This window comes from Eucyclogobius newberryi, unplaced genomic scaffold (assembly GCF_026437365.1).
Source record: "Eucyclogobius newberryi isolate DKJ021-1_F unplaced genomic scaffold, fEucNew1.0.hap1 SCAF_10, whole genome shotgun sequence".
In the NCBI taxonomy this organism is placed as follows: domain Eukaryota; kingdom Metazoa; phylum Chordata; class Actinopteri; order Gobiiformes; family Gobiidae; genus Eucyclogobius; species Eucyclogobius newberryi.
Genome location: NW_027315724.1, coordinates 35,346,834 through 35,360,759, shown reverse-complemented (window position 1 = coordinate 35,360,759; position 13,926 = coordinate 35,346,834). Strand labels below are relative to the sequence as shown.

Below are 13,926 nucleotides of genomic sequence, written 5' to 3'. Positions count from 1 at the left end.
CATTTCGACGCAGCGTTCACACAAAGAGAGGAGCCAGCGGAGGGACTTCAAAGCCACAAAATCAGATCCCGAGTCGGCTTTTTGTTGTTGCTTTACGCTCATAATTCAGATGTTTGTCCTGGAGCACGAGGAGGCGGTTGTGTTGGGACAGTGAGGAGACGTTTGGACTGCTACAGGCGCAAAACAGCATTTCAATAAGCCCCATTAACAACAGAATATAATGTACAGCTTTATTAGGCCCGAGCGCCACAAGCTGGCGAGAGGCCTATTAATCTCGTAAGGCCGTGCGAAGCACGGCTGCGAAAGTGCGCACGTAGTGCGCACGAAATCGAGCGCGAAGCGCTCGCCCACTTCCAAACACTCACTAACGCACTCCTCCACTCATGCACGCCCCGTGCATACTAATTAGTTGTAGGAAAATGGAACATTACCGTTGTAAACGGGCGAAGCCCGTGCAAAAGTTCGCACTAAACGAGCACTTTACATTGGGATGACGACCGCGAAGCGGTCGTCATCCCCATATAAAGCACTCATTTGCGCTAAGTAGCTCACGAATACGTTCCCCATCTCTTGCATGTTCCGTGCATATAAGCATGTAATGCAAAAATTGAACATTATTACTGTATAGAGGGCCAAAAACACAAAGTGGGCGGAGCCCACTCAAAATTATCGAAAGTACCCGTCAGTGACCAGGGACCCACACCATGAGGTAGGAAAGCGCGAGCGCTTTCCGAAAATGTATAGTTTATGATATTTGAAAAATGGGAAACATTGTTTTCGCATCGGAATATTATTCTTTCTTTCTTTCTTCTTCTTCTTCTCGGGACCAACCCCCCTATTTTTCACCCAGTGAACATTGACGAAAAGTCACAAAAATTTGCACACCTCTAAAAATCGTGCCTCTCTACATTCTGGCTATTTCCCTTTTCTAAAATAAAAAAAATTGGCGCGTCAGCGCCACCAAATGTACCAAAAATGCATTGAGAGATGGGAAATGACCCAAAAAAAATCTGATTGTAGAATCATAAATTTGGCGCAGAGGTAGATGGTGACAAGAGAAGTAAAAAATATTATTACGGCAACGCCGTCCCCCGAACCAAATGTCGGCCATATTGCTTCAAAAATGGCTAAACATGACTTCGGAGTTTTTCCAAACGTCGTACTTTTACGAACTCCTCCCAGGGCGTTGGCCCTAAAAAGCTGAAATTTGGTGAAAATGCTACTGAGGAGTGGGACATCAAAAGTTATCCAAATTACATTGATACCTCTCACGGTCTCGGTGCGGCGAAGCCGCAAACTGTAGCTAGAATTTCAGAAATCTCCCATATTTAAAATTTCTGCCGTTTGCGCAGATAAAGTCCGAATTGCGTCAAATTAGAATCAGTTGTTAAACTCTTTGCCCTAAACCTACTTGAAGTGAAATAAATTCATTTGGCGCCACAGCGCCCCCTACAGCTTTTATATGGAGGTTAAATGTTTAGTTTTGCGAAATTATATGAAATTTGACACACAACTCAATTTTGGCATCCCCATCAAAAAAGTCAATGAGACCCATGTCATAATTGTTATGGCGTTGCCGTAACGATGATCGAAACCTTTCATGTTATTCCAATGGGGAAATCGCCAGAACATGTTTACACTTTAGACTTTCACAAACTCCTCCCAGGGCGTTAGACATATTAACCTGAAATTTGGTGAGACTCATCTTCAGGACCATCAAAAGTTATCCACATTTTCATTCAAAGAGTCACGGTGTCTGTGCGGCGAAGCCGCACATTTTGCCAAGAATTCAAAATAAAATTGCTTTTTGATGGTAAAACAAAGGGGAGAAGATGTGACAGCGTCACAGATTCAGCAGTAGGCGTAATAAAAGGACAATTGGGGCACGTTAGCGCCCCCTCCTCTTGCGGCGTGGCGGCGGTGTGGCGGCGGCGTGGCGAGGGCCGATCATTGCCGCTTGCGGCTATATTTACTCTTATTAGTGCTGGAGATGATTCTGCAAATAGATGCTGTTTATTTGTTTCAGTTGTCAGTGCAGAGATCTGGCCGTTTCAGGTCTATCACACGGCTTTACCAGGGCTTTATGTGGACTTATAGTACATATTGCTGATCATTGTACTATTGCACTATTGTATTGCACTAGAAGCTCAAACACACTGGAAGTTTGAGAACAAGCCATGTTTCAGTTCATATTCTTCATGTTTGTGCACAACGTCACAAATCCATGTTTTAAAATGCAGCTTTTGTGCAGCGGTTATTGCAATTTAAAGTGCCCCCTGCAGGTCGGGCGGCTCATTGAACTCAAATGCAGTTAACATGAATATATTTTGAATTTAGCTAAAAATTATAAAACAGAAAAGCTAACTTTTTAGGTTTACCATTTCACAACCTGTTTATATTTGATGACATCGCACAAGGAAATTACCCAGCAAACACTGGGCCAATACTCATCTAATGTCACTATTTCTATTTAATAAATCAAAATATGTGAGTGAGTATGAATATGAATATGAGTATTTTGTTGAATTTATGTTTAGAGAGTCAGAATAGTAGTTTCTTTGTATAAATTCTGTTTAAACTTTGACTGTAATGAGTTTCCCTGGTGTGATGTCACTTCCTGTCATTTTCTACAGATTTTTCAACGTTTTCTCCACAAATACATACTCTATTGGTGCTAAATTATACTTTATTTACAAAACAGGTATAAATACACCAAATAAAGACAACATTTGAAAATCGTAAAAACCTGTCACACACAATTTTACAGTAAACATCACGACTCTTTTGATGTGTGAACACTTTATGCATCTTTTGGAGTTTGCATTTGTTTCACGGCGCGATCCAAAATGGCCGCGGGTGCCGCACTGGTCACGTGTCTGGCATTACCCGATACATATAGTGCATTATAAGGCCGCTTACACACTGCAGGTACTGTATGTCCTTGCCTGTGTTCACGGGACGGTCCCGCTCTGACCCGCCCCCGGGCTCTGTGCTCACACTAAACCCATGAGCCGCGCTGAGTCACCCGGGACGGCTCCGCACAGGTCCCGCCTCGGACCCGACGGGCAAATCTCTGAACTCTGAACCTGATCCCAGCTTTAATCCCGCGGTCTTCAACACCTCGGCCCCTTCATCGCCGCTCCTCTGCATGTTCATACCCAGGTGAAATCTCCCTTGGACTTCAGTGTCCCGAGGGAAGACGGAGGACGAGCCCTTTTGTGGTTCAGGGCGGAAGCTCGTCTCCACCGGGCTGGAGCTGCTTTTGAAATTCTGTCACATTTCGTCTCGTCTTCTCGTCTTTGCACGAGCTCTTACGACTCGTAGACCCGGAACAACCGAGGAGCCGAGGAACGACACCAGATCCCATGAACACAGTCACACCTGAATCATTCCTGAATTATGTATTTATTTTCATAGGTTATTTTTTCATAGGTTTTTGTGTGAATAGTAAGGCTATTTTTATTTTTTGATTCTATTGCAGATTGAAATAGTTTTTCCTTAATGCATGCCCTTTTTGATTTTATATAGGTTGTTTTATCATTGTTCATTGTTTGATGTTGCACCGAATCACCAAAGCAAGTTCCTATGTTGGTGAATTATTCTGATTAGGCCGAACTCAGCAATTCACAAAGACGTTCACTAATTCCTGGTTTATAAGCGTAAATAAGAGACAACTTCAGCTTCATAGTCAGCTTTTTATGCATTTATTTACTCACTATAATCAATATCTATTCATTTTTAAGCATTATTTAACCAGGAAAGTCCCACAGATATTTCTAATCTCTTCATCAGGGGAGTTCTGGCCTCCGAGAGGACGAGTATCGCGCATGTTTTTGGAGGGAAACTGGCGCTGACGTGGGGAGAACGTGCAAACGCCGCACAGAGAGGCCCCACGTCGGCCAGGACGAGCTTCTCCGCCGCAGACTGGCACGTGTCCTTTCTCCGTTTTTGGGAAAATTGGTTTATCTGGGCCGTCGCTCATCCACGTTCTTCAAAAGTGCGGTTATTTTTGGAGCACTTATCGCGGCGCAGTTTTACGCTAAACCTCTGGACTCCCATGCACGTCTCTCAGCTCGGCCGAGGGAAACGGGAAAACAACTCCAGCTTCAGTTTTTCCATATCGACTGCAGACATTAGACAGCAAAGGATAAATGAGAAACATAGGCTTTGTAATCACAAGTTCCTTCCTCCTCCTTTTCCCCCTGCACTTTTCCCCCCGGAGCTTGTAATCCAGTCGTGAAAGGGCGACAGAATGAGCTGCTGCTGTGGGCGCCTTTTCGTGGACCTCCATCCATCACGAGCCAACAGCGTTACGCCACCGTTAATAACTCCACAGTGTTATTATCGCCGAGGAGACTCAAAAGCGCCTCGTAAACACTGGCTTTGTATCACCGCGACAGGGATGAATTTGCTCAGAGCGTTTGGTTTAACACGCCTCAAAGTTCCACCTCCAGCGGACTAAAATGAATAACGGAGAAGCCGTGTTGGAAGCCTGGAATAAATGGGGATAAAATAGCAAAAGGCATGACTAAATATGGATGGAACGGCGGGCGAAACGGAGTGAATTAAACAATGAAAGCACAAATCTAGTAAAAGTATCGCAGTAAAAGGCCTGAAACTAAACACTGATTTCATGAGCTCGTGAATAGGTCGATTCTGAGACTAAACCACAACTAAACTGGAAGGAGGAAATCTGTTCTTGTGCAAATGTTGTCGTGTCCTTGGGCAAGACACAGTTACTGCCAGGCCAGATCTGCGGAGGGGCAAGTCCGCTTTTAAGCAATCCATGAAAACACAAGTAATGGAAAAGAAGTGACATGAAGATCAGAGTTTTCGCAGTGAGGGGCAAAAAACGGTTACATTTTCTCCTTTAAGAGCTCAAAACACAACTAGAATGTGAACGAGCTACTACAGTCTAAAAACAAATATAAAAGTAAAAAAAGAAAGGTAAACCGCTGTCCGTAGTTCTGCCTCAGCCGGGTCGTTGAGGGGCAAAAAAACCTCTTTCACAACAAGATTAAAGGTGTCGTGTCCGTCTTTAAAACGTCCGACTATTTCACTTTAAACACGCAGCAGTTCACAGGTATCTCCCACTTACCAAACGAGCATTTTAATGATTCACCGCGATGGGTTTGTAGGCACCGTTGAGATGGTGACAGCGCACTTCGGTCTCATTTTCACCCGGGAACACGCTAACATATCTGTGTACTGTTACATGAAAGAAAATCTGGTACAGGACCTTCAATACGTGCAATGTCTCTGTGGAATACATTAAAAACAAGCAGGTGGCGGACCCCCAAACACAGAAATGACCCTAACGCTTCTTTAAATGAAGCCATCGCCGCACCCAAAGTCACACAAATCCAACCCGTCCAACACGATATGACGGGGGATTCGCACATAACAGATAATGCACCGCTTTCACAGGTCAGTGGAGGCTTGTCGCGTCGTCATGGCTGCATCGTTCTCCGCTCCTTCTGAGGTGGTCATCGGGGAGCCTGTCACGGGACCTCCTCTACTCCCCCGCAACGTGGCGCGAGCGGATAATCTTGACGCACAATCGTCCATCATCGGAGCCGTGGCGGCGCGGGAGGCAGCGTGATGATCTAAAGGTCATGTGACGTGACGGGGCCGCCTGTCAACAAACGCAGGTAGAAACGCCTCCCCTAGAGACGATGGCGCTGCTGTGTGAGCCTAGCAACCAGCCATAACATTACGACCACTGAATGATTGTGATGACTGCAGCGTGTTACTGGGTCGTGAATGGCAAACGGTCACATTTATATGGCACTTTTCTACATTTGAGGTAAAGTATTAGGCACAACGTGAACCTTTTGTGAATAAATAGATGCAGTGGCCAATTTTAAGTACTTGGATTTATTTAGTTATTGAGTTATTTTCAATGATTCAAAGTTATTTTCTGATTCAAATAATAATAATATGCAATTTGTCTGATGTCAAATGTCACTTTTCGACGACACTTGATACTTTTTACACAAGTTTGACCGATCCAAAAGCAAAAATATGTTAATTTGAGTGAAATCAAATGCAGTTACAGCAACAGTCCGTAACTTTCACGAGGCGGCTGTACGATTCAATGGAACTAGAACGTGAAACCATATTTCTAAACGTTCTCCATGGAGCTGGATATGTTTAATGCCAGGGAACAACATCGCCATGGAAACAAGCACGAGACTCATCCAGGCAAAAATAAAAGGCTTTATTTTCGTCTAGTTTTTGGGCTGAAATGTTCCGTGCAGGAGCTTTAATCAAACATCTGTCGACGTCTCATCTCCCTCAGTGGATTACGAAGACTTGGCAGGTGGTTATAATGTTTTTCTTGTTCTGCGTCCGGCTCTACACACGTTTAGGTTTGACGGACGAGCTCGGGGCCCTGGACTGGCAGCTCTGATGCGGCTCAGGGGCCCCTGGGCAGTGGCCCTTTGTCAGGATTAAAGGTGTTCACGCAGCGTACGGTAAATCAGCCACGAAAACACACAATCACGAGTACGTCTACGGGCGCCGTTTAAGGAGCACGATGGGAAGGAAATGAACAGATTCTCAAGGAATTGTTTGCTTAAATCCACAAGTTTAGATTGATGCTTTTGGATGTGTTTCAATTCTGCAAAGTACACTAAATATTGAATTCAAATACAATAATAGGTACCACTTTATAATAACCTTAATTAACCTTAATAAAGCATGAACAAAGACTTAATTTATGACAAACACATACTTTATTAAGAATGACCCACTACTTCAATAAGGATTAGGGTTAGTGTGTTAATTAAGCAGTTACGCCTGAATCATTCATAACAAAAAAGGTTCACTGTGTATAAAGTCTTTGTTCATGCTTTATTAAGGTTGATTAAGGTTATTATAAAGCGGTACCTATTATTGTATTGAAATTAAATATTCAGTGTACAGTGCATATTTAAAACTTCGTTCAGACCTGAAAAAGTCAGCCCATAGTCAAAATATTGTTTGTCAAGGTTATTTTTTAATTTGTCTAATGCTTGTTAAGACAAAATAAGCTTCACATATTTTCCCTTTGGTCTCAAACTGCTCACGGTTTAGATTAGACTAACGGCTAATGACAGCTAATGATTCGACCACGTTTTGTCGTCTTTTGTGGGAAAAAATAGCCAATCAGAACACTTCAATACGCTGAGTTTCATAAACAGGTGGCTCTGCTGTTTGCTCTGTCTGATCCTACGAGGTGTGTGACCAGGTTCATAGTCTGTAAATATATTTAAGGGACAAACATGTACCCGTACAATTAGCACACAGCGTTGTTTCCATTGGACACAAAGTCAATGTGCTGCTTAGAGCTTTAATCACTGAATTAACATTCAAGCCGGCGCTGCCTTCACTTCATCTGTTTTGCAAATGGCCCTCTAAAGACTGTTTTATTAAGCGCCCGCTGTCTTATTTCAAGCTGCCCTTCCTCTTCCATTATCGGAGATCAATATGAGGCAGGCGGGGAGTGGACTCGCATGTGCAACAGCACGCCGTGGACCGATGGAGATCAAAACGGGCTCTGTGAGAACACAAAAGTCACGCCAAAGAGACCTGAGTGGTGTGTTTGATCAGGGAGGATTGGCAAAGCTATGAATCGCTAGAAAAAACAGATAAAAACAGGAGAGAATTAGTTAAAAAGGAGGTTGTGGCCCTTCAAAAAGAAGGACCAGAAACACTTTTGGAATGGGTCATGACTTTTCCATCAATTTAACTTGTATTTTACTGTGTATATGTGGCGCTATGTCCTTAGTAACCGCATTTATCACACACTATCACACTAAAAACACACACACTCCCCTAGCCTCCTCTACCCCACTGTCTACTCTTCTACCCCCTGTTACATCCCCATCTTTTTCTTTCTACTTCATTTTATCTGTATATTATTGTGTATTGTACGTGTTGTCCCCCCCTGTCTGTAAATACACCCCCCCCCCCTTTTTTATATATGTTCAGCGTCTTTGGGTCACTGAAAAGCACTATATAAATAAAGGTTATTATTATTATTATTATTATTTATTACCTGGTGTAAATATGCAAATATTGTGGAATTACAATTGACACCACAAGAAATGCCAAAATACAGTCAGAGAAAAGGGAAGGATGGAGTGAAATGTTCTTAGTCAGTTCTTAACTCTCAATAAAAGGTCTTGCAATTACAATTTCTACTCATCATAAATCTAAGTTACTTTCACGCACCTCGGGAAACGGGAACACCGCTCACGGACTTGAAAGCCGGCGCTGAATATGCAAGCGCTGTGTCTCTGAGCATTGTACACGGTGAATATTCATACATGCCCATATACGCACTTATCTGAACAGCGGGGGGGGGGGGGGGGGGGGGGCTGCATAAACACGCGCTTGTGTATCTGCTTGAATACTGCACGTGTGAGTCATGAGGGAGGAGCGGGGCAGCGGGTGAGGTCCTGGTGGGCCCACGAGCAGAAGTGGGCACAGGAAACACAAACCAGCTACAGTCGTGCAGGAGGTCGCGTCGTATCCGAGTCACTGCGTCTTCCGCTGACTCAAAGGTGCGCTCGCTTGTCTCGGGGAGACAGTTTGTTATTGCCACAGGACGGGATCGAACTCATCCATCCTGTGGTTACGATTACGTTTGATGACGTGCTTCAGATGGTGTCGCCTGCTTTTCTTCACGAAGAAAGACGAGTTAAACGCCGGACTGGGAAATATTCCAAGAAAAACATCTCCAGAGAGACATTTGGACCCACCACCAGAAAAATCTATTATTGTTGTGTTTAACGGGTCAATGGGCTTGACTTGCTCCTCGGGGGTGAATAAGTGATATGGATTTATTGATTGTGTGCCTTTGCTGAAACAAGTAATGCCCAAAGAATATATAAAATCAAACAAAATTAAGTGTTTGTGTTACAGAAGCGTCTTCACCGATCACGTTTGCACACGCACTCAACATGCCACCTGCCTTTATAACTATGTATTTGGGACACAAAACTCCTGTAATGGACACAATTGATGGATACATTTGGAATTGTTGGTAGCAGCAAAAAAAAAAAAAAAAAATCACAAATAAAATATGAGAAAATCCTCTTTCAGGTTCATTTCAGTTGTATAAATGAGATAAATGTACCAGACTTTGAAGATTTGCCCCCGCTACATGTTTTACTGTTGGAATGATTCAAATAAACAACACTACGTTTCCTCACAAATACATTGAAACCAACTTGCACCATCCACTTCTGCTCACGAGACAACGTCCTGTCCCAGTGTCCCGGCGCCGCCAGAGCCTGTCCGGGTCTACAGCTGCCTCGGCCAATCAGACCAAAGCCTTTGACTCTCAGGGACCAATGTTTTTTTGGGATTGGGAGCGCATTAGAGTGAGTTTAAATTCATGTCAGCGGCGATGGCCCAGATTACAGGCTGCGGTTGAAGCCAGATGCAGCGAGGCTCTTCTTCCACAGTCAGGTACAGCCTGTTCCACAGGAGAGCCAATCAAACGAGGGTGTAACGTCCCCATAGAAACAATCCAAACTCAATTTCAGCACGGAATAGGCTCGATACCAATTTGGACACATAATGATAATGACCACAATGATTGCGAAAAATAATAGAAATTGTAATTTTCAGAACAAAATAATGTTAATTTCCACCATATTTTCTTAGGATAACGCTCAAGATAATTCTAAAACGAGTTAGGAAATGCCAGATTTTGTCCCATTTATGAGGGCTTTTTTTTTATAGATGAATACTTCAAATAAATATTGATTAATGTTAGTATTTGATTACATTTTTGATACTTTTGACAACTCTAAATACAGCTATCAACAAAATGTCAGACTTTCCTATACATTGCCATTGATTTCCTTCGTTTCACCACTATTTTGTAATAAAACATATTTAGTAAGTACTCAAATACATGAATGACTGTATTTATAGTATTGCTTATCCATTCATATCCATTAAAGAACGTCTAGTGCCAAACCAAAGCCTTATCCAACGTCTCTCCCTGTTACATGTTTGGAAGCAGATATAATGAAAGTGCTGGTGAATAAATGATTGTTGGTTTCCTTTAAACTCAGGTCGTGGCACACAAGTCCATCTGTGTCAGGAGCCTCGGGCCCCCGGCCCCCGGTGCACACAGACCTGTGCATGTGCGAGCGTGGACAGATGTCAAATCCTCTGCCCGGTACCCAGGATCTCACTCATTACCGATGTAAAAGAAGATGCACAGATTTACACGGTGTTTCCCAACTGTTTACGAGCACATCGCCCGCCATTTGTAACTGTTTTTAATGATATTTATGCCAATGTTATTCCACAGAAACATTATGAAGGATGTGAAATGTTCTACAAACGCTCTTTTAGAGTCGTAGAAGTCATAGTAATTCAGGAAATGGCAAAGGCTAAACCAGGACTACAATAAACCTGGATGAACTGGGACTCAATGGACTTGAACGGAGCTAAACCAGGACTAAACTACGACTGTCGGACCAGAAAAACAAAGCTCTGACAAAGACGCTATAAAACTACAACTTGTTGCGTCCCAATGATTTGGACTTGGTCCGGTCACGTCCCCGGTCACGTTCTCGTCCCCGGTCACGTCCCCGGTCACGTTCTCGTCCCCGGTCACGTCCCCGGTCACGTTCTCGTCCCCGGTCACGTCCCCGGTCACGTTCTCGTCCCCGGTCACGTCCCCGGTCACGTTCTCGTCCCCGGTCACGTCCCCGGTCACGTTCTCGTCCCCGGTCACGTTCTCGTCCCCGGTCACGTTCTCGTCCCCGGTCACGTCCCCGGTCACGTTCTCGTCCCCGGTCACGTCCCCGGTCACGTTCTCGTCCCCGGTCACGTCCCCGGTCACGTCCCTGGTCACGTTCTCGTCCCTGGTCATGGTTTAGTCCAGATTTAGTCTTCACTTTGGCGTGTGCGCATATGAACGCAGCCTCACAGCACGACTCGAGCCGCTTACGTCCCGACCACGAGGTGAACGCACACCACAGTTTGAGAAGCCCTGTCTTCCTAAATCAGCCTCTTCTGGATTTCCCCCGGCCCACAAGCCTCTTATTCTGTGGCCCTCGCGTTTGGCCCCGGGGCCAGTCTGACTCGCGCTGCTCCTCCAGTGTCTCAGCGCTGACCCATCATTCATCACGTCACCACTGGACATCACACGCCTCGCTCTCCTCCTCCTCCTCTCGTTCTCCTCCTCCTCTCGCTCTCCTCCTCCTCTTGCTCTCCTCCTCCTCCTCTCGCTCTCCTCCTCTTCCTCCTCTTGCGCTCCTCCTCCTCCTCCTCTCTCTCTCCTCCTCCTCCTCCTCTCGCTCTCCTCCTCTTCCTCCTCTTGCGCTCCTCCTCCTCCTCCTCTCTCTCTCCTCCTCTTCCTCCTCTCGCTCTCCTCCTCCTCCTCCTCTCGCTCTCCCCCTCTTGCTCTCCTCCTCCTCCTCCTCTCGCTCTCCTCCTCCTCCTCCTCCTCTCGTCTGTTTTCTCTAGCACATTTCTCTCCTCCTCATATCCTTGAGATATGAATATAGTTTTTGGTTCATGTCTGCTGGATTTGAGATATATAATGTCATTGTATGAACTCTTTCTACACAGACAAATGTAGCGATTGTTAAGAGAACACTTGAATTCTAACACTACTGTCCCATTAGCGTCACAGCGTTTTGTTTTGGAGAGTTAGCCGCAGCCTCAAAACTTTGAAAACTTTGAAAAAACCGTCGCTGACAAACACGTAGCACCAGAGCCTCGCTAGAAAACTATATGAACATTAATGTAACACCGTTGTAAAGGTTATTAGCTACAAAATTAGCACGCACGCTAACAACTTCACAAGCCACGAAAGTAAACATCCCTTCAACGTAAAGTTATGCTGGACAATAACGCACCGGGAAAAAATGGCGTTTTCATTTCATTCCATCAAGCACCACAAAACCCACATTTACGTTATCAATTGTTGCCAACTACAACAAACATAGAACGAGCAGCTATCTGTCCGCGCGGCCTGAAAAACGTCCAAATGATTGTTTTTGTTGTGGCGCCTCATTCAGATGAACCAGGCCAGACTGTGTGCGCAGCTGTTCCAAACACATCACTTCTGGAACTATTGCTCTGGACAAACATACACGAGGCGATGCAGACCCTCCCATTCCTCAAAACCCCCACCGTGGACATAAAGGATGGATACCTTTGGAACATACTGGGGAAAAGGCCGTCACATAAAAACGGATGACACAAACCACTCCGACGGTGGAAAATAAGGAAAAAGATCAAATATATTGCATTCATATTAATATTTCTGTTTTATTTGTGATGGATTTGTCAATGATCCATCCAATAAAGCACAATAACTCAAGTATCACTAAACTCAAGTCATTGCTTCGTATGTTTCCTTTATGTAAATGTATTAAACCAATTTTACATTCAGAGCGCACAATCTCATAATTGTCTGAACTCTCTAATTCTCTCATATCCGTCTCTCCAAAAGCAGAACACAGACTTCCACTTCTCGTCCTCCCTGACACATAATCTCCACGTCGCCAGCCGAAAAACGCGCTGCCAAAACAGAGCGATTTCTGCTCATCGTTGGCCTCATGAACCCACTGACATTTACACACTGCATTATTAAGCCGTAACTCCGGACCGCCATGACTCGGTCGCCTCGGGCAACGGGCAAACAGTTTTTGAACACTTTTAATTGGTCGGTTATCTGATGAACTATCTGTCGGTTAACGCGCCCGGGCCAAACCGCCAAACTGCAGCGGCGACGCCCCCGACAGGCGGTGAAATCCTGTCTGATGCCTCGCCGCGCCGCTGATTGCGCCTCTGTGGCTAAACCAGGTCATAAATAATTTCTCCTCTCGCGGCCGACAAGAATAACTTATTCAAACTCAAATACAAGACATATGTGTGTAGCAGAATGCATAAATCATACTCCGCCATGACCCTGCTCCGCTGTCATGTTCCCTTTGAGGTGCACCACCTCACCAGGTTTTTACCAGGTTTTGACGCTTTGCCCTTTTTTTCCTTTACGAAGAAAGCAAATAAATATCTTTTAATTCTTGTATTTGGACTCAATTGTAACTTTATTTATTTATTTAATGTTTAGTTTTGGACTGCATTTTCAGCACATTTAAGTGTCCACATTCTGTTTGAATAATTATAGAAAACCTTTATTTATTGCATAATGTCAAATTGTGTTTAACATAGTATTTCTTAATTGTTTCCTTTTTTTCTTAAATGCAAATGAACATCACCATTTGTATTTGTATTAATGATGCTTAAAGGTGCACTATGTAACTGCTCTGGTTGACCCGCCTTCCTACCAGCTTGTCTCCATGGAGATGCTATCGCTTTGCCCTTTTTTTCCTTCACGAAGAATGCAAATATATATGTTTTAATTGTTGTATTTGGACTCAATTGTAATTTTATTTATTTATTTCATATTTAGTTTTGGATTTTCATATTCATTTTCAGCATTTTCTTTAAATAATTAGTGAAAACCTTTATATTACATAATGTCAAATTGTGCTTAATATAGTATTTCTTAATTGTTTCCTTTTACTCTTTTATATGTAACTGTAACTGTAACTGTACCTGTAACTGTAACTGCCACCAGCTTGTCTCCATGGAGATGTAACTGCTTTCCACCATATGGCATTAAACTTGCAGAATTTGTCAATACAACGGTTTTGTTTGGTCAAAAATCCCCTGTGAGAGCGGTTTCTGACCTGTCATGTGACTCGGCCTGATGGCGCTACCTGCCCGTCTCCGTGGCGATAGACAAGTTTAATACTGCCATACTGTGGAACATGCTAAACAACGCAACGACATCTCCATGGAGTTTATATATTGCCCCTTTCAAAAGTAAATTACAAAAAACTAAATAGACAATGCCAATCATAAGTGACTAATAAAGGAATAAGTGGGGTTAAACGTGCA

General features: G+C 43.9%; 1 protein-coding gene across 1 annotated transcript in view; it reads right to left on the bottom strand.

Moving 5' to 3' along the window:
* gjd1b (gap junction protein delta 1b) overlaps positions 1–13,926 on the bottom strand; it is a 38,527-nt gene that overhangs the window by 23,435 nt on the left and 1,166 nt on the right. The window lies entirely within an intron of this gene.